We start from the raw sequence: 21,978 nt of genomic DNA on the forward strand, positions 1-21,978 counted from the left end.
GTAAAAAAGTATATATAGTGGATGCTTTAGGTTGAGTGTGTAAAAGAGTGGACATATCTCTAAGCGAATCATCAGTAGGAGTCGTGGAAGATGTGCTAGCTAACTGAGTGTATGTGTCAAGCACAGCTTTGCGAAGGATATAGTATTTAGAAATGAATGAGGTGGGTAGATTATATAGCTGCCGAAGCGAAAAGAAAGAAAGAAATTCTGAGTTTGAGAATAATTGGTGGAAACCAATTTAGACCATGTCATCTCCATGTTTTCCAATAAAAGGGTCTATTGCGTATCAGTAAAGTTTTATTGTGCCATATGGTTGAGGCAAGAAAAGAATCAAGAGTGTCATGAATGGAGGGGTAGAGAGGACCAAGAAGTTTGGAAGTGAGCTTAAATAAAGGAGTGGATAATGCTTGGGGTTTACGGGAGAAGGAGAGATATTCTTGAAAAGAAAAAGGGGACAGAAACGAATTTTCAACTGATGTCCATAAGGGATATTCTGCTGTAGAATCAAGCAGCCAATATGAGATTTGTCGTAATAGAAATGCTTTGTGATAAGCAGGGAAGTTGGGAAAATTAACACCCCCTTCAGCATTAGGACGTGTTAGCTTAGAAAGAGACATACGGGGTTTCTTATTGTGCCATAAAAAGGAAGAGAGTATTGAAGTAACAGATTTAAATAGTTTAGCAGAGATGGGAACTGGAATATTGGAAATGGTATATAAAACTATAGGAGAAAGCATCATCTTTATAGCATCCAGGCGGTCCCACCAGGATAAATAAAGGGGATGCCATTTAGTTGTAAGCTCCGAAATTTTTTGAATGCATTTAGTCATGCATAATGTTACTATGCCTTTAATTGTAGGTGTTAAATGTAATCCTAAATATTTAATATGAGAGGACTACCAAATAAAATTAGCTGAACAGAAGTCTGCTTTAAAAGTATACTTAGTCAGGGGTAAGATCTCACAATTATCACTGTTTAATTTGTACCCTGAGATCAATGAAAAGGATTGAACATCTTTTAGGAAAGCAGGGAGCGATTCACTAAGGTTTGAAATAAAAAGCAAAATATCATCAGCATACGCTGCAAGTTTAACATGAGTTGTGGGAGTTTCAAAACCCTGTGTGTGTGCATTTTGACAAATTTTTGAGTTAAAGAGTCTGAGGGCCAGATTAAAAAGAAAAGGGGATAGGGGGCAACCTTGACGCACTCCTCTACCAAGATCAAAAAATGATGATATTAGACCATTAGCACATACAGAAGCGCATGGATTAGAATATAATAGTGAGATTAGGGATGTAAATTTTGGGCCAAAACCAAACCATTTGAGGGTGTAAAATAAGTATTGCCATTCAACTCTGTCAACCACTTTTTCTGCGTCTAGCGCTATAGCTGCAAGGGAGTATTTTAAATGTGAAGCTTTAGATAAGATATTTAAAAAAGTCTTGTATTATCTGTGATTACTCGTCCTTTCACAAAGCCAGATTGTTCCTTGCCTAATATATTTGGTAGATGAGAGTTTAAACGGAGGGCTAGTGCTTTGAAAAATAATGTGTAATCTATATTAACAAGTGATATGGGTCTATAATTTTTACAATACTTCAAATCTTTGCCTTCTTTGGGTATGAGACATATGTGTGCTTCTGAGAAGGAACCTTCAGATTTCCCTAGAGAGTAAAAGGAGTTAATCAAAAGATGTAATTTGGGAAATAATAGTTCGGAAAAATGGAGAAAAAATTTGACAGTGAATCCATCTGGTCCGGGTGCCTTATCTTTTTTGAGGTGTTGTAATGCAGCCAAAAGTTCTTGTTGTGTTACCTCTGTTTCCAAGGATGATAGAAGAGAAGAAGTCTGCTGAGTTTTTTGTATGGTTGAAAAAAAGTGTGACAGCATGAGGTCTGTGGGGTTCATTTCGGAAGAGTATAACGACTTGTAAAACAGTGCAAATTCATTCAAAATTTCCGCATCTTTTAATTTTCAAGGTAGAATGTTCATCGTAAATAGAATCAATATTTAATTTGTTCATCCTTTGAGTTAGATGTATAAAAAGAATGCTCCAGTCTCTTAATGTCTTGGACTAGGGTGTGCGTACGGTTGCGAGCGATAATACGTTTTCTGGCCACGTAATTAATGATAAAATCTCTCGCTGAGGCCTTAAAGGCATCCCAAACAGTTGAGAAAGGTAGAGATTTAGTTTGATTTATGGAAAAATATCGTCAAAAAAGGCGATAAGTGAGGAGGAAAATGCTGTGTCCAGAAGAAGAGAATTATTGAATCGCCATTGTCTGGGAGCATTGGCTTTCGGTAAAATATCTAGGTAGATTGAAAGAGGCGCATGATCTGATAATAGTATAGGTCCTATTTCTGCGCTCGTAAGTGCTTGCGATATGTTATGGAATACAAAAAAGTAATCAATTCATGATTGGGAGTGATGCACCGGGGAATAAAAAGTATATTCTCTTGTGACTGGGTTACACAATCTCCATGCATCCAAAGGTTTATGCTGTGTAATAGTGTGGATAAAGATTGTGTGCGATTTATTGGGAATGAATGAAACTTTAGAATTTCGATCTATAAAAGGATCAAAAATCTGATTGCAGTCACCTGCGAGTATAAAATTGTCTTCCATGCAAAGAGTGATTTGCTCAGCTACTGAAGACCAAAAAGAGGAGTCACCGCCGGTAAACATTGAAAAAAGAGACTGGAACATCCTTCAACATCAGTTTAACATTAAGCCAACGACCATCTGCGTCAGATTCTTGTGAAATAAATTTGAATTGAAGTGATTTACGACAAAGCATCATGACTCCATTACGTTTTCTATCACCCTTGGAATAGAATATTTCCCCCACCCAACCTCTTTTTAATTTTGATGACTCATTTTCCGTGAGATGAGTCTCTTGTCAAAATATTATATCTGCATTTAATTTAGCCAAATGAGTTAGGACTCTGTCTTTTTATGGGGGAATTTAGTCCTCTAACATTCCACGATACTAACTTCAATGGCATAATAGGTTAAGAAGAATAATAAATGTAGAGAATAAACAATAATTATCCAATTCAATGAAGGAAAAAAGAAAGAAGATTAGGAACAAAAGTAGGGTAGAAATGTAGGAAGATAACATACCTACATGAGGAGAGATCAGGTAGACACAGGGAGGGGGGTGGAACCACATGGAATAAACGACACATCCAAGGTCGGCTAAGCGAAAAACCAGGAAGACACCATGAGACAAGGGTACAGCGGCGTCACTATGGGGGTGCGGGGGGTGTGGACCGGACCGGGTGACACCCTCACACGGGGTGACACCAAAGGGCTGGTGTGCAGTAGTGCAGAGCAATGCAACCGCGCAACGCAACCTAACTTTTCAGGAGGAGGAGGTGCCTGTGCGCAGTGCGCACTGTCTCCTCCTCCGCTGCGACTGCGCACCTCAGCAGTGGCATCGTCACTAGAGGGGTGCAGTGATGTCATTTTGAATCCGGGAATCCCGCATACGCATTGGGCCCCCCTGTCTGCCACCAACTCAGCAGGTGAGTGGCCTATTCAAACTTCTTGGAATTCTAATTCCTGCAAAGTTCTCTGCACGGTGTAGTTACCAGGTACAACAAATATCACACCCCTCCATTTTCCCCAGGTCAATTGCGGCGCAAAATGCCTGGTAATTACAGAGACGTGCACAATTTGGAGAAGTAGGCATCAAATTTTGCATGTTATTTCCCATTTCTGAATAAAAAATTAAAAATAGGAGTTATTAACCAGATCCAATAAATATGTTGCCTCGTGGTGTCCACAGTATCCTGTCCCAATCCGGGGCACTCATAACCTGGGCCTACGACTATGATCTTTGATGCGCTCTCTTGTCTCTCAGGATGGAACCTTTGCACGTTTTTAACTCTTGCCTTCTTTTTAACTAGTGCTTTGTGGAAAGGAAACATAGAAAGAAAAGAAAGATTCGTACCAGGATTAGTGTTTGGCACAGGGTGTGTGGAGCTCCTATACAGTGGCGTAGCTGGGGGGGGCGGTGGGGGCGGTCCGCCCCAGGCGGCACTATTTTGGGGGCAGACAAAGACATTGAGATAAGGCTCGGCTTGCTTTCGTGGACGTTCGGGAGGGGCAGAGAAGGAATAGGACTCGGGCAATGTCCTCTTTTTTGTGCTGGCCGCTGCCCCCACTCTCATCTATTATTCCCTCTCTTTCTCTCTTGCTCCTCACTTACTGAAAACCGTAACTTGAAGAAACAGTTCACAAACTCTTTCCTTCTTTCATTTAGTTGCTTCCCTGTGAAATGGATCCAAAAAACGAAAATCACTCTTGCGGGACATGCCCATTTTCTGACATTTTTCTATTCCAAAGTGCAGCGGGATGGAGAGAAATAGAAGGTTTTAAATATGAAAAATAAATACATAACTAAATAAAGCAAGACAGAGTGGTTTCAAAGTGGCCAGATTGGTTTTATTCACATCCAAACACATCAGCCTCACTTTACAGACTTTGCAGTGAAGGGCTACTTTTGTTTTCTCGTCTTTCTTTGAACAGCATTGTTGTCCCAAGGTGGGGAAGTGCACCATTCCTGGAGGTACTGCAATACCTGGTTGATGGGTGGATTGGAAAACAAAAATCTGTACCATGGCTCTGTTTATGGATGTGGTCTTTTTAAACCATACTGCTTACGTTTATTAAGGATATAAGCAATGGACATTCAAACGGTTCCCTTCAGGGCCCTGTAGTCATGTCCTTAACTTTTCAGGTAAAACCACTCGCTGATTTTTGAATAGTGAGTGAGAGATCGTTAAGGTAACCATGTTGTTTCTGCTTACATTTCACATGCTTTACTTAATCTTGCATTCCCTATGAGTGTTTGCTTTTACTTTTTTTTTTTTAGGCAGCATATTACTCTTATCAAGTGCATAATTTGAATTGAGCCACCCACATCCAAGTGTTTATAGCTTGCACAATTAGGTTGTAGCTGAAGGCAGTGCGAGTTTCCCTCAGTGGGACAGTATAGTGTTCAGTGGGGGAGAGGATGTGGCACTATGACCAGAGCTGTCAAATTTGGAACTGGGAAACTGGGTTCAGCTTTCATGACCAGTCCACCAGACCACTCTACTGAGGGAGCATATTCCCATGCTAGACCTTACAAGGCTCCACTAGACCTTAGAAGGCTTGATGTCTTAGCACAAGCAGGTGTACCCTAGTGCTGTCAATTGTGAGTTAACCTTGAAGGCCTGTCCACCACAGTCCATACTGAAGTTAATCTCCAGTCTTGCGGGCAGGCCTACGAAACAGCACACCCTAGAGCAACAGTGATCCAGTCACTGTGACTCTGTCACTGAGGTCACATGACCCTTGAGCAGGTTAGGGCGGTGCGAACGATGTGACCGCACTGGGTACCTATTTCGGGTGGGTGCGTAGTGATTGCAAGTATATTATGGTTTTAAAAAAACTTGCTGCCTCCTTCCTGGCCTCCAGCAATTTTGAGAAACAATAAAAATGTCATAACTTCGGTGATTAATGTTCTTCCTAGAGAGAGATCCGAGTTTTGTCTAGTGGAAGGGTTGACTCCTGGAAAGGTAGCACGGAGGGTCAATGTGCCTGCTGCAAAGAACATGTACCATACAACCTTATCTCCTGTAACAGTAAAATTTAAAGTATAATGTTGAAAAAGTAACATATTTTCTATGTAGTTCTTAGTTCTTAACTTATTACAGTTTTTTACCTCCGACCTTGTTGAATTCAATTTTTCTTCTATGGCCTTTGGAAATATAGGACCTACATTTACAAACGTTACTAAGGATTCTGTATGGTCCCGTTATTTGCCAACTGTGTCCACTGGCGGACTCGGAGCGGAGGAGGTCCATGCGGTAAGTCGTGAGGGGGTGACACCATGAGTTACCCGCACCGGGTGACACCAACCCTAGTGATGCGACTGCAAGGGTAAAAACTCTGTGGGGACGGAAAATAATAAAAAAGTTAGGAAAAAGTGCTAGAGCGAACGATAACAGAAATAACCAAAAATGACAATGAACAAATTTGCAACATGTAAACCTTGTGGAGAACAACAATAAATGTAATGAAAACAAGGAAATTTAATTCTTGAACTGCCAAATATTATAGGGAAGAGGACGAAGTCCAAACAACCTATTTGGAAAAAATACAGTGTCAAGTATTAAATGATGAAGAAGGGCCAGAGGAATCCATAGCAGTCGTTTTGCACGAGTTTATAAAGCTTTGTAAACGCAGCGCATCTTCATACGTTGTTGTTCTGTTATTGTATGTAACTTTGAAGAGGTAGGGGTGAAAAAGACTGTATCTGGCTCCTATTGAACGGAGATCAGCTCTCATGTTTAAAAAAGCCTTACGTCAGTTAGCAGTAGCTTTGGCGTAATCCTGTGCAAAAAACAAAGATGAGCCTGACCATGTAATTCCTGGAGAAGCTTTGACCGCTGGTAATACCTTCAATAAGTCTGTGTATTCTAAGAAGTATAGAATGACTCCTCTTGGTCTTTGTGAAGGCGAAGCATGAGATGGAATACGTCCCCGCCGATGTGCTTGTTGAATGTTGAGCATCGTTCCTTCTGGCATGTGAAGTAATTTGGGGAGGAATGATTTAAAAAAGGTAAGAGGATCAGATCCTTCAAGTCCTTTTCCCAAGCCATAAATACGTAAATTGTTTCGTCTGTTGCGATTTTCCAAGTCCTTAACCTGCCTTTGAAGCGTAGAGGCTTGAAAATGGAGTTGAGAAACATTGACACAGGTTTCTTTTAAGGAAGTAACGCTTTATTCAACTGAAGAGACCCTTGTTTCAAGTTGAGACCAATTGTCCGTTAAGATTTGCAATTTGGTATTAGTCTCTTCCATGAAGGGCCGAAGGGCTCTAATTTCCTCCAACAATAACTCCATGGACACTGGCGATGTTGATTTGGGTGGTGATTGAGAGTCCTTTTTAATAGTTTAGTTTTAGATTTTCTTAGAACTGCAGGAGAGGGCTCCGTTGTTATCTCCAAACTTTGAGGAGAAGATGCTAGAGAATCTTCTAATTTGGAGAACTCAGAGAAAATCTTAGAATTCTTTAGAAAAATGTGCTTTGGTTTAGAAAGTGAGGGGTGTGGTGCCTTTGTTCTGCCCATAAATGATGCTCAAAACACTCCTTACTGATGCGGGTGCACTGAAAATATTGCACAGTGAAGTAAAAATGACACAGAAGGAGGAGGACTCGTGAAAAGGAGAATCAATACAACAACATATGAATGTACCCTCAATATTTGAGTAAGGAAATCTCGCTTTATTTGAACAGAACAGTCGTTGAAACCAACTTTGTGCCTCCTCCAAAACAGTAATATGGGAATAAATAAAGATACACACTATAGAGGCTTACTGATAATCACAAAATGGCTGCTCTACACATTGCATCACAGGTGCTCAAGCAAGATTCAATTAGTGAGATGCAGCACTGAGTGACAAAGTTCTAGCGTGAAAAACAGCAAATTCCCATTCCTGAGTGTACTAGGAGCAGAGGCAAGCGAGTATTGTAAGTTGCGGTAACATTGTGGCATTATCCTGAAGAGATGCAATAGAGGTTTATTATTGACCATAAAAACATGGCTGCGCAGCACATTGCAGTGTAGGAGCCTAAGCCGGATTCAATTAGTAAGGCGCCACGCTGAATGCCACACCTTCAACATAAAAAACATCAAATTTCCAGTCCTGGCATGTTAGGAGTGAAGGCAGTCAAGTCTTATAAATTAGGGCTTCGTTGTGGCATTGTTTTGGAGAGACGCGCGATCACGCGTAAAATTCAAAATGGCGGCCGCCATACTCCTCGGGCGCCAAGCCACGCCCCCCCTTATGTTTAATTTAAAATCAGAGGTTAATACCAACAAAACCTTAATTATGGCGTGTGGCCCAAGGACTGTAAAAATGAGGCAACTCTCTGTTTGTCAGAACCCCATTTCCAGAATTCATGATTTCTCCTATTTGGGGATAACTTTTGATTCAGCTGGTACGTGGTCTCCATGTATTACTTTGATTAGAAATAGTTTTCTGTGTAGTGTGGGGACCTAGGCCAATGTAGCCACTAGCATACGCAAGAAACCAATCGCCCCCTTTTTAGAAGTGTTTCGAGGGAAGTGTATTCCGGTCTTGACATATGGGTATGGCATTTGGGGATATAAAAAGGATCATAGTCTGAGATAGAAGAGAAAAGAGTTGTAGAAGATTGTTTGGCCTTCCGCCCAGTTCCCCTTCCAACATTCTGCATAAGGAACTTGGGCTTGAGTATGCCGACGACTTAATAGACCTTTTACCGCTGATTCTGTGGTGTTCTCAAGGCTGGCTCTTCGGCGGAGCAACTGGTGCCACAGGGCACTGACTTCGGTCGAAGGGAGGGGGGAGTCGCTGTGTTTGCAAGTATATTATAGTTTTAAAAGAACCTGTTGACATTTTCCTTGCCTCCAGCAATTTTCAGCAACAATAAAAATATCAAGTTATCTTCAGTGATTAATGTTATTCCTGGAGAGCGATGGGAGTTTCCTCTAGAGGAGTTTTGATTCATCATAATGTAGCACAGATAGTTATTATGCCCTCTGCAAAGAATGTGTCCCATGCAGATCACAAAGTGCATATTATGTAACAAAACTTAGTGGGTTACTGCTTCTGTCAGAGAGATCCCTTTTTTATGTGCAGTTTATAAGTTAAAATGTTAATATAGCTTAGTGAGCTATTAACTGTCATGAAAGAGCTGCATGCAAATGCAAGGTATTGATTGGAGTGTTATGATTTTTCCCAGTCTTTCTTTTCTCTAATGTTGCAAAAATGGTTCATTTGGGTAGAAATCAATTCTTCTTAGGAAAGAGATCCTCCAACAACAGTGTTACATTTTTAAATTCTGAGTTTGTGCTTCTCCAGACTAAGCACTGCCTACCAGTATGGAAGACCTCTGACTCCTACACATTGTCGTCCTCTCTCTTATGCAGCATTTCCTATACACTGATTTATACACATATGATTGATTGCTTCCGTGTAATGTGTGTGTGATGTAAAGAGCTCTGACACCTTACACTGGTATGAGTGGCACTACAAAACTAGTTAAATGAATGAGAGAGAGAGAGGGTGGTTATGGGGACTTGAGGGGCACTGTTAAAGGGTGGCAGTGAGGGAATCCGTGGCTGAGGTGGTCATTGGGGGCAGCAACAAACATTGGTGCACTGGGCACCACTAACGCTAAAGCCGGTCCTGGTTGTTCTGTATGGAGTAATCCCCCGACTCTCTTCGATAGAGAAGTCATTGAGGACTGCCTGTTTGGGGCTAAGGGGCATCTTATCCCTTGGCTCGCTTACATCAGGACGACATGTATTGCCCCGGGTAAATCATCTATCTTTTTAAACCAGGTGGGTCTCTCAAAAGGTAAAAGGGTATGTGCAAAAAATCCTTTCTGGCACAATGGAGATGGGAGAGAGAGTTATCGGAATTCCATTAAGGCCAGATCAAGGATTATATCATGATCCAAACTTCCCCAGGAACTCCCAAACAAAGTCTGCTGCACATCGTGTTTTTCTGTGCTTTTTATTACTCTTTTACCAGGTGATTTTTAATACCTATTTTCAGAGGCTTAGGTTTTAAAAAATATAAATTGCCATTATTATATTTGCAAAAGCTGAGCACCTCAGAGATCTATTTGAATGCTTGTTTGTTTTGTTTTTTTAAATGCTTTATATGTCTGAAAAGCTCTGTCTTTTTTATAATAAGGGGTGATGCATTGTTGCTGCATAGGGCGAGGGAATCTGAACGACTTTGATTCACCTTGACATTGCAATGGGTTGTAAGCGTCCACTGTGTTCTTGTATATGCTTTATTCTATCAGATGATGTTTGAAATTTGTGTGATTTTATTATCATTTGTTAATGTTCGAATAAAGCTAAAGTAAGTTATCATCTAGCAATAAATAAAGGTCATATAGAACTCTGGTGTTAAGTGTTCTTTTTACTTCTTTTAATTCTTGTTGTATTGGTCTGTTAGAAAAAAAGGAATGTACCGGGACCAGACATTATCCTGGAAGAGTTTATTGCAAATAAACTAAAAGTATGGTAGCTCCAAACACTTTGTTAATCTCACATTAAGGTCAGGAAGGCTCCAATGGATTAATTGAGGAATCTCAAATTGGATTCAAATCTTCAGTAGGGACAAATAAATAAAGCTTCAACTATTGTTATCCATAATGAAACACATAGAACTAAAAAGCTAAGTTTTGAATGGCCTTTTTGGACCTCAGGTCTTAGGTCAAAACTGCACAAAATCTAATGAAACCGATATGCCTCAGCATTTTGGGGTTTTTTTACATTATTTTTATTGAAACAAAAAATAAGAGATGGCACCACATTTCGTTATCGTTGCACATCATTATATTTCCATGGTGATATTGCATATCTGACGAATATCCACCTTTTCCCCACCCATCACCAACCTTAGAGGAGAAACGGACACACTGAACGGTGGAGTCAGGCTGCTATATCCTGCAAGGAAGATACACAACATTCATTCCACTGGCCCCATACTTTCTCCCATTTTTTGGGACAGCCTCTGTTTTTGTAAACCACTTTTTCAGCTACCATACTTAGGTCCATATTGCCCTTCCAGTATCTCAAACTCATTGCCCTCTCCGCTTCCCAGCAACAGGCTATGTTGAGCTTTGCTATTGCCAAATATAGCATAATCCAGACCTGGTCCATGCGGTTAAGGGTGGTTTCTTCCCAGATATTAAAAATACACCATTTAGCATTAAGTGGAATAGTGGCCCCACACAGGGTATTCATACAATTTACAATTGCCTCTGCTGGAGCAGAGTTTTCTTTTAGAAAATTCATGGGCTTTTGAAGCTCTGGCATGTCTATGCGTTTTATTAATTTATTAATAAATAACAATTAATTATTTGTCCTTGTGCAAGTGTGTTTTTACTAATCAACCCGTTTGTCCTAACATAAGAGAAAGTTACATGAGGGTTAGCTTATTTGTGCTGTTTCTGTCCTAATGATAACGTGCAAGTTTTCATGTTTAAACGTTGCTGTGTGCTATTTATTTTGAGCACAAACAAAACGCTGTCTGAATTAATGCTTTTTATGTTGCAAAGCTAGATAAATGCATACACATAAGGGTATTAGTGGGGTTTACACTGTTTAATCATTATGCTGTAGTAACGTTTATTTTGTCTCTTTAATTAAGATGGTCTATTGTGGCCTATGAAGGCCTTAATCGAGCTGACAGTATTTCGAAGCCTGGCTGTGGCATATTCTGTGATGTGGCAAGGGAGACCCCTGCTGGAAAAAGGTCGAAGACAACTGACCATGGTCCTTGTTGTAATTTTCCGTGAGGACATCAGCAGTTTGGAGGATCTCCAAAGAAATGGAACGTCCTTGGCAAACAAAGGAGCTTCAGAAACGAACAATGTACTGTGGCCCGGCTGCCGAGGGAAGTTGAACGAACTGGATACTTTGATAGTTTCTTGGTTCCTGTTCCGTAGTTCACGTCTTGTGACTTTTCCTGAGCGAAGATTTTCAGATGTAGCAATGTTACATCCCTTCCTTCTCGTTCTGCTCAGTGATACAGTTTATCCTGCCAACTTTATGTGTGTTTCTATTGTATTTTTTATTATAAGAATTGTTAGCTTAGGGAGGGTTTTGCCACTTGCCATTTTACCTTTGCTGCGTGAAGCTGCGTTGCTGAGGACCGTGCTGAGGACTTTGTCCTGAGAGACTTTACTGAGAGACTTGTCCTGACCCGTTCTGACACTTAGTTAGAATAGGTAACTATGAGAAATGATTTATTCTGATTGATTTACTTTGATTAATTTTAGATAAAGCAATATATCTTTTAAACATGGTGTTGAATTTCTTTTCTTGTCAATTATTGTGTACATTTTGATCATGATTGTATAGAGTATGTTTAAGGACAACCACTATAATCAGGTCCTATCGTCCTAGATATAGATGCAGGGTGTTTAGGTGTTTCTTTCCACAGGTTTATTGCTGGTAGAGTATTTGAGCGTATGTTAGTGAAATGGGCCCTAGCGTATGATGAATGTATGTGCGTGTAACTGTGTGATTACTCTATCCGTGGTAGTGGGCATATTTTAGATACCCTGATCTCTATCAATTTCTCTGGTAGCAGAGGATGGTTATAGATGGTTGTCTTGATCTGATAAGATAAGATTGCTTGTATATTAGCTTATTGATTATTGATTTTATTTTGTCAATATTGGTATATGTACTAATATTATATGTTGAAGTCGTCATGTTGAGTTATATGTAGTGCTTCTGGAACTTGGAAGCTGTGGTAGCAGTTCCGTAGTAGGGCAGAGGAAGGTGTATATGCTGCTCTCGGGAAAGACGGGATTGTAAGGAATAACGGGTGACAATTGAAGTTGCGCGTTCACATTGTCTGGGTTCGGAATCAGTGACATCGTCGTATGTTACTATTAGATATTTCTGGTATGTTATTTCTGGTATGTAAGGAGTGTGTATCGTAGTGAAGGTTATCTGTGAAACTCTGGTCTTAAGTCCCAGGGATCCGTAAGGATTGCCGTTAAAGCTTATTGCGGGAGGAGTAATAGGTATTCTCTGAGCTTGTTTGAAGAACTGGGCAAAGTTGCTTAGTTAATGTATGTCCTACTACAGAAACAGATTGTGCGCTGTTCTCGGGAAGCAGGATTCTGTGTGCATGTACTATATTTTTCTTGTATGAATGTGCGTGAATGTATATACATTTATTGATTGTAAGACTCTTTGGATAAGTCCTAGAGGAAACAGTTATGAGATGTATGTAAGTTTGTTGATTCTTGAGAAATAGATTCTTTTTTACTATCCTGTGGTTAGCGAAGCAGACAATGGAGATGTTTTTATGTTGTAACTAATAGATTTTGTAGAAATTTTGACACGAAGTCTACTGAGAGTTTTTGTAAAGGAGGGGTAGACGAGTGACAGAGACAGGAGACAGAGACTGCAGCGGCTGCTGACGTCACAGAAGGTCCGCGCACTGATTGGATAGTGAATCAGAATAGGGTTCGCGCTAGGATTGGTGCGTTAGTGTGAGTCGCGCAAGAATTGGAAGAGCTGTTTAGTGACGTAGACGCTCCAGGATTGGTGCGTTAACTCGTATTGTATAATTATAATACGGAAAGAGTAGAGAGTTTTGGTAAGCGCTAAAATGTATTACCAAGAAGAGAAAAAGAAAAAGACGTTCTTTGGAAAGGTTAAGAAGTGGTTTAGCAAGGATAAAGAGGTTAAAACGAGAGAGGGTGAGTTGCTACCTCCAGCGAAAACACCTGCATCCTTTATGGCTGCGAAATATGGATTACATACCTGCATATGGTTACAGAATTGGGTTAGGTATACTAAAGAAGATGGTGTTCTAGCATTTCCAGAACATGGTTCATTTAATTTGGCCGTGTTGAGAAATTTACGGGAAAAGATGTTATGCTTAGACCCGAAGCCGAGACCTACACAGTTTGAGGCTTTAGTGGAATGGGAAGAGGAAGTGCATGACCGAGAAAAGCAAAGATCTGGAGGGTATTACAGGTACATGTTTGGGAGGAGACATGATCGTGAGACACATCATGATCGAATGAAAAGATGGCGAGATGCTAGTATGTCAGAGGGATTATATCCTATGAGAACAGTTGAAGTTTCTGCTCCTTCAGAAGAAAGGGTTTCTGAGTCAGATATGAGAAGATATGGAGAGTATGAGGATGAGGTCTTAAATGACATGATTTACAAGAGACCACCTCCATATAGACCAGAACCAGATGAGAGTACACCAGTTGTTTCTCCGATAAGAGATACAGTTGAGAAAGAAAAAATGACACCTGAATCAAGAGGTAGTAGTTCTTTCAGGGAGAGAGAGAATCGAAGTAGTGAGGAAAATGCTAGAAAATTAGCAAAAACGACAACAGAACTGACTGAGAAAATTAGGGAGTTAACGAAGAATCTGGAAGCTGTTACGGTGCCTGTAACAATAGGTCCGGTTATGCCTGTGTTTGACAAACAAAGAACAGGTGAAAATGGACTAGTGAATCCATATGTTGGGAATAATTTGACAAATTCAGTTGGTCCTTCAGGAGATTCAGATAAAAGAGCAGAAAGAAGTGACCTGAGACGAACAAGACATGACACATGTAGTGAACTATTGGATGTTAGTGAACCCAGTTGTTCAGGGATGCCGATTTTAGAACCGCAGAAAAAAGTGGTTCCAGTGAGAAAAACTGCTGAAATAACAGTTGATGATTTGAATGATTGGATGAAGGTTCTTCAGAAAAAGGATAAGGATTCACAAGTTATTGATGTGGTTAAGTTACGTATAGAATTAGAAGAGCTTGTGACAGGAACAGTTCCAACAGAAATCCTGAAGAGTCATCATGATGGTGAATTAATGTTTATGTGCAAGAGCATAACACGGAGAGCAAGAAATACTCATGATAGACTAAGAGCGATAGCAAATGAGCAAGGAGTTGACATTGATAAAGTAAAGGTTTTGCAGAAAACGTACAGGATGGATTTCACAGAGAAAGACATAGAAAATTTGAATACTTCTGGTAAAACAGGACAGATTAAAGAAATGGTGGCATTATTGCGAAGATGGGGTGATGTAGAAAAGTGGAAGGATAGGTGGTATAAGAAAAGAGAGGAATCTGAAGACAGAACAACTTATTCAGCATTTCCAGTGAGAGAAAAGGAGAAACCAGTGGATAATTATCCTATGAGAGAAATACCTGGAGGAGGATATGTACATGTTCCATGGACCAGACAGGATATTTTATCATTTACGAATGATTTCCCTCGATTGAGAGAAAAGCCCGTCGAGTGGTATAGGCAGGTAGATAGGTTTGTGAAATTGTCAAAAGTGCTGTGGGTTGACCTGAATAGTCTGTTTGATATAATTGTTCCAGCAGACTTGTGGACTGAGTGTAAAATAGTTGTGAGTTGGCCTACTGAGGAATATCCAAGAGATTCAAGAACAGGGGCACCAGATCCAGAAGTAATGAGGAAGTATGATCAGGTGATGGTATACCTGAAGAGTAAAGTTCCTCCAAAAGAGACAGACTGGGTTAAGATAGACCGAACACAACAGGAAGCAAAAGAATCAGTTCATGCTTTTTACGAAAGGTTGATACTGGCTTTTAAACAATTCAGTGGAGATGAACACCTGGGTGACAAGGATTTGAGTCATTTTGTATACAGATTTGTATATGGTTTAAGACCTGAAATTGGTGAGAGAATTCGTGAACATACAGTGGATTGGCAGAGTAAGAAAGTAGATGAGATTCTGAGACATGCAAAATATTTCAGTGATGAAATTGAAGCAAAACAAAGGAAGCTGAAAGAGAAAGCGATGTGGGCACAGGTGAAAGTTGCAGAAAGACAGGAAGCACAGTTAGTGGAACAGGCGAATAATCCAGGAAATAATACAGGGAATAGACCGAGATTTGCAGGAAAAGGAAAGGGAAGTCTTGAGGAAGCAAAGAAGAAGTTCCCGTGTCACAACTGTGGCCAACTGGGACATTGGAGATCGGAATGTCCTAATCCACCATTAAATGAGGGTAAATCCTTAAATCAACAGGTGCAGAATGAAGGGAATAACCAGCAGCAACAGCAACAGAAAATTGTGAGACAGCAGAGTCAGGAGCCAAAACCGCCCTTGCCGCAGAATAGAGGGGTACAAAAGTACAATCAGGACTCGGGATTCTTCAATGATGAACAGGTAAACAAACCAAGACGTTCTAACAAAGTACAGCAGTACTTGTTAAAGAGTGAAGGGAGTGAGTCTGAGGGTGATTATTGACGGTGCCGAAGAGAGGAGGAAGAGTGCATACTTGGTGCAACTCTAGAAATAGACCAGGCAGGACCATTTGTGGATGGGAAAATAAATGAGGAGAGTGTTACTTTTTTGGTAGACACAGGTGCAACAAGATCAACTGTCAGGTCAACAGATGTTAGAAATCTTCCTCTCTCGGATGAAGCAATCCAAGTAGTTGGTGTAGCCAATACACAAATCAGAACACGTCTTACTGAACCAGTAAGAGTACAGATAGGGAAATTTTCAGACATGCACAGATTTATTGTCTGTGACACGAGTCCAGTGAACCTGTTAGGTAGGGACTTATTGTGTAAGATGAATTGCACAATCTTTTGTACACCAGATGGAATAGCTTTTGAGACACCAGATGATGATGTTTTCTATCGAATGACTCTAGAAAATAGAGAAAGTGAGTTAATTGGTGCATTTGCAGTGTTTAATCCGGAGGATTTGCCTCAAGAGCTGAGAGACACAGTGAAAAGAGCAGTTTGGGATTTTACAGGAGAGGATGTGGGATTGATGAATAATGTAGATCCAGTGAAAATTGCAGTGAAGGAGGGAATTACATATCCTAACATTCCTCAGTACAAAATGACACCAGAAATAATTGAAGGGATAACTCCTATAATTGAGAAAATGATTCAGCAAGGAGTCCTAAGAGAACTATTGAGTAGTCCGTGTAATTCACCGATAATGGGACTGAAAAAGCCCAATGGCAAATTTAGGATCGTACAGGATCTGAGAAAAGTTAATCAAATTGTGGTGGCATGTTGTCCTATTGTGCCAAATCCATCAGTGATTCTGTATCAAATTCCACATGATGCTGAGTGGTATACAGTGATTGATTTGTGTCATGCGTTCTTTTCAATTCCATTGCATCATGACAGTCAGCCGATTTTTGCATTTAGGTTTGGCCAGCGTATCTTAGCATGGTGTCGAATCCCACAGGGGTATACAGAGAGTCCTTCGATATTCAATCAGTTATTGAAGAAATCGTTGGAGAGTTTGATCATGCCTGAAAATTCAGTGTTAGTGCAGTATATTGATGACCTACTGGTGGCATCAAAGACACGTGAAGCTTGTGAAGTGGATACCATAGCTTTACTGAATCATCTGGCAGATGGAGGGTTAAAGGTATCTCCAGCCAAATTGCAGTTTTGCAAGAAAGAGGTTCATTATCTTGGACATAATATTGAAAAAGGTCTGAGAAAAGTGACTACTGACAGGATCAAAATAATCAGAGAAATGAAAGCTCCAAAAACCCAGAGAGAAGTGAGAATGTTCCTGGGTATGGTGGGATATTGTCGTCAGTGGATAATTAATTTTTCCCTGATAGCAAAGCCATTGATTAAATTGACAAAAAGTGAAATGACAGATCCATTGAATCTGGATGCAGAACAATTGGCAGCATTTGAAGAGCTCAAAAGTAAAATGTGTGAGGCTCCAGCTCTGGGTATGCCTGACTATGAGAAAGAGTTCGAATTGTACTGCAGTGAGAGAAATGGATGTGCACTTTCAGTGTTAATCCAGAAACATGGACAATTGAGAAGGCCTATTGCATACTTCTCATCGACACTTGACCCTGTAGCTGTGGGTTTACCAGGTTGTCTTAAATCTGTGGCTGCAACATGCAGAAGCTTGGAACAGAGTGAGGGAATCATAATGGGATATCCTGTAAGGGTATTCGTACCTCACAATGTGGCAATTCTTTTGACGAGAAGCAGAACTCAGCATATGTCACATAGTCGGCTGACTAAGTACGAAAAAGTGATTCTGGGAGCTTCAAACGTGACTCTTGAGAGATGTGTGAATGTGAATCCAGCGACACTCTTGCCGGATATTGAAAATGTGGGTATAAAGATGGAAGATGATCATGATTGTTTGGATGTGCTTGAGTACTGTACAAAACCGAGACCAGACATAAGGGATATTCCCTTACCTGAAAATGACCATGTGTTGTTTGTGGATGGATCATGCTTGAGGAATGAAGATGGTGTGTTATGTGCAGCATATGCAGTGTGCAAAGTTTCAGAGGTCATGGAAGCATCACCATTGAAAGGAGTGAAATCTGCGCAAGTTGCTGAATTAGTGGCATTGACAAAAGCTTGTGAGATTGGGAAAGATTTGAGAACAACCGTGTTGACTGATAGTCAGTATGGATTTGGAGTGGTGCATGACTTTGGCCAGTTGTGGCTGCAAAGAGGTTTCTTGACATCGGGTGGGACTCCGATAAAGAATGCTGAATTGATTGGAAAATTGCTTGAGGCGATACAGCTGCCTAAGGAGTTAGCAGTTGTAAAATGTGCTGCCCATGGTCCAGGGGATGATTTTATCACGGTTGGAAACCGTTACGCCAACGATGTGGCGCAGTATTGTGCTAAGACAAATCAGTCAATTAATCGGGACAGAATGGAGGAAATGTCTTTTCTTTCTGTGATGTTTACTAATGTCCTAGAGACCTGGGATGAAGTGAAACAGTTACAAGATGAGGCAGGAGAAGAAGAGAAACAAGATTGGATTAAGGCAGGATGTGCTCCAAGAGAAACAGACCATGTATGGGTCTACAGAGATGGCAGACCAGTGATGCCTAACTCTATCTTGTCATCAATGGCAAGGATGTATCATGGCCAGGGACATCTGGGGAGGGATGCGATGGTGAGGTCGTTCAAGCAGACCTGGTACAATGCAAAGTTCAGGACAATTGCAGAGAGCATCTGTCAAAGGTGTTTAATTTGTCAGCAATTTAACACTGGGAAAAAGACAGTGGTGAGTCTGGGAACAATAGGCAGAGAAGGAGGTCCTTTTACAAGAATGCAGATTGATTTCATTGAAATGCCCCAAGTGAACAGACTGAGGTATGTTTTGGTGGTAGTCTGTTTGTTTTCAAGGTGGGTGGAAGCTTACCCGACTAGAAGAAATGATGGATTGACAGTGGCAAAGTTACTGTTGAGGGAGTTGATTCCTAGGTACGGGTTTCCAGTTACAGTTGAGTCTGATAGAGGTAGACACTTTCAGAATGAACTCATAGGTTTGATTTGTGAAGCATTGAAAATACAGCAGAAGCTACATTGTGCATACCGACCAGAGGCTTCTGGTGTGGTTGAGCAGATCAATGGCACAATCAAGAATAGAATTGGAAAGATGTGCTTAGCCACTGGCATGAAATGGCCAGATGTGTTACCTTTAGTTCTGATGACAATGAGATCTACTCCAGATAGAACTACTGGTTTGAGCCCGCATGAAATAATCATGGGACGTGCTATGCGCCATGCATTCGTGCCTGTCAATAAGTTGGTGTCAATAACTGATGACATGATTTTGGATTACTGTAACGGCCTGGCTGACGCAGTTCATTCTGTGTTTCACCAGGTTGGAGAAGAAGCTACCACACTTGAGAAGAAGCAAGCCCATGATCTGAGTCCAGGAGACTGGGTGAGGATTAAGGTGCACAGAAGAAGAAATTGCTTGATTCCAAGGTGGGGAAGGCCGAGACAAGTTATTCTGACTACGACGACTGCAGTAAAGTGTGCTGGAGTGAGGCACTGGGTACATGCAAGTCATACTCTGAGAGTTCCAAGCCCGAGAGAGGGAACTGGTGAAGAGTATTTTGAAGAGTCAGATTCCAGTGATGGTGAAGATCCTGAAGATACGGAATCAGTGAGAAAAGAAGCAGAGAGAGCTTCAAGAGAATCACTGCGAGTATCAGAGAGAAGATCAGATTCTGTTAAAGAGCCTGAAGTTTCAAGTAGCAGTGGAGGAAAAAGAAAAGAAAAGAAAAATCACACAGAGACTACTCCTGAATCAGAAGAGGAGGAGATTGAAGAACCACTTGAGATTATTCTTGAGGAAACAGGGTCAGAAGAAGATAGAGAGGGACAGATTGCGGAAGACCCCCGAGGAGGTGTAGGGAACATTGATGAGGAGCTAGGTGAAGGGACAAGTAGACAGCAAGAAGATTGCGTGTCGGAGACCCGAGGAGGGACAGGAGTAGGGAAGTCTCAAATAGTGGTGAAAGAATCTGTGGAAGAAAAGAAAACTGCTAAGAAACGAAAGCAAAAGGCAATTGAAACAGAATCGGATGATGAAAATGAACAAACAGAGGGTCGAGTTCTGAGAAAGAGAACTTCGATTGGAGAAAAGAGTGTTAAAGAATTAAGGCCGAAAAAGGTTGTGAAAGGAGATCGTTGGCCTAACAACCGAGTTAAAAGGGTGAGATACAGAGTAATAAGAGCAAATTCATCGAAAGCTGAACAAGTAAATGAAATATCAAGTCAAACTTCAAAGGCTGAAGGAGAAGAATCAAGGAGATCAAAGGAACCAGTAGAAATAAAAAGAGTTAAAAGACCCAACCAAAAGTACAGATCACCGGAATGGTCTTATGTGACACTGTCTGAAGAAGGAAATGAAGAAACAGTGACTCGAGATAATCCGGAAGTGGTCTTGAGAGAAGTGGTTGAGGAAGATACTGGTGAAATTTTGAAAGTACTCTTGACTGACATTGGAGAAGAGTCGAGTACTGAGGATCTTGACGTTGAAGATCTAATGCAATTTGATGTTGAAGAAATTGAAGTGAAGAATGACAAGTATCCAAACTGAGTGAAAGAAGGATTCACTTGGAACAAGTGAACGAAAAGATCATTTGGATAAACTGAAAGCTGAAGAATTGCTGAAGAAGTGAAGAAGTTCAAACAGTAGTGGAGTAGTAGAGGCTAAACTAAAATGGCTAACATAGCGAATAATAGTAATAGATGTGCCTTCTTTAAGAGGTGGTGTAGAATGTGCTGCTGTTGTACTGGATTATTAATGCTTCTATGGGGTGTTTTAGTTTTATTAGTTACTTTTAGAGTAGAGTTTGGAATGAATATAGAAAATGTGACAAATGTAGAGAAGAATTCACAAAAAGTAGTTCCAATTAGAAGTAGTAGTTACATACACAAAGATAGGTCAATTAATAATTTCTCTAGTAATGTTTTTTCTAAACTGTTATATGAATATGTGAAGACAATGGAAGTAAGGGATTGCTACGTCTGTATGCAATTACCTGCATCTGTTTCAGAAGGTGTTACTTATCACCATTTGCCAGCTACATATGGTATTTCCTGTAGTATTTTAAGTAGTGTTTTTTATTTGTTAGGGAAAATAGATTATAAGATGTCTAACAGAGATAGTATTTTTGGGCACTTGCCAATGAACAAAGAGCTGAATCCAGCTAAAGAAGCTAACACTTTTGGTGAGATTTTTATTGAAGAAAAAGGATTAACATTAGATTACATTTTTAAGAATAATTTAACTTGCAGTTTGAAAGAAGAGGAGAGAGCTTTCCTGGATATGGTAGAAGAAAGGAGAGTGAACATGCATGAGAAAGGGGGAAAATATGAAGTGAGTGAGACAATTTGGGACATTGAGATGGGAAAAGAGTTGAAGAATGGGGCTAGTCCAACTTTAGCTCTAGATGCGCCGCAGAAGGGTAAACTTTGCATTACCAGAAGGAAATCCCAATATGATACATATTTTGTGGGAATTAGTGAGTGCCATGATACATACTTCATTGCGACAGGTTGGGGTTTCAGAGGTGGAGAAGATACGATTTTTCCAGGAGTGTACTATGTTTGTGGGAACAAGGCTTATTACAAGTTGCCTGACCATTGGTATGGCACGTGTTATGTGGGCCTGGTTTTTCCTAAGATTTTTCATACAGATAAAATAAGAGATGTAGAAGATATTAATTTATTAACACGCTTTAAGAGAGAAACTTGGTCTGAAATTGTGGGTGACATTTTTGGGGTTTTGATTCCAGCAGTGGGAATTTCTTTAAATGCTTATGGAATTCGGAAACTGTCCACAGTGGTTGATCGCTTATCGACAAATACCGCAGGAGGGTTTCTTTTGGTGAATACGGAATTAAGTGCCGTACGTGCCATGTCTATGCAAAATCGACTTGCCCTTGATATTCTTTTGGCCAAGGAGGGTGGAGTCTGTGGAATTTTGAAAGTTCAACATTGTTGTACTTACATTCCTGACGAAAGTAAAGACCTGAAGGTCTATATCAGAAATATTACTGATTTGCATGAAGAATTAGTACCACTTGAAGCTGGGAGTTTGTGGACTAAAATAGCTAATAAAATGATAGCTGTTAAGG

Source organism: Triturus cristatus, chromosome 12 (genome assembly GCF_964204655.1).
Source record: "Triturus cristatus chromosome 12, aTriCri1.1, whole genome shotgun sequence".
Taxonomy (NCBI): Eukaryota; Metazoa; Chordata; class Amphibia; order Caudata; family Salamandridae; genus Triturus; species Triturus cristatus.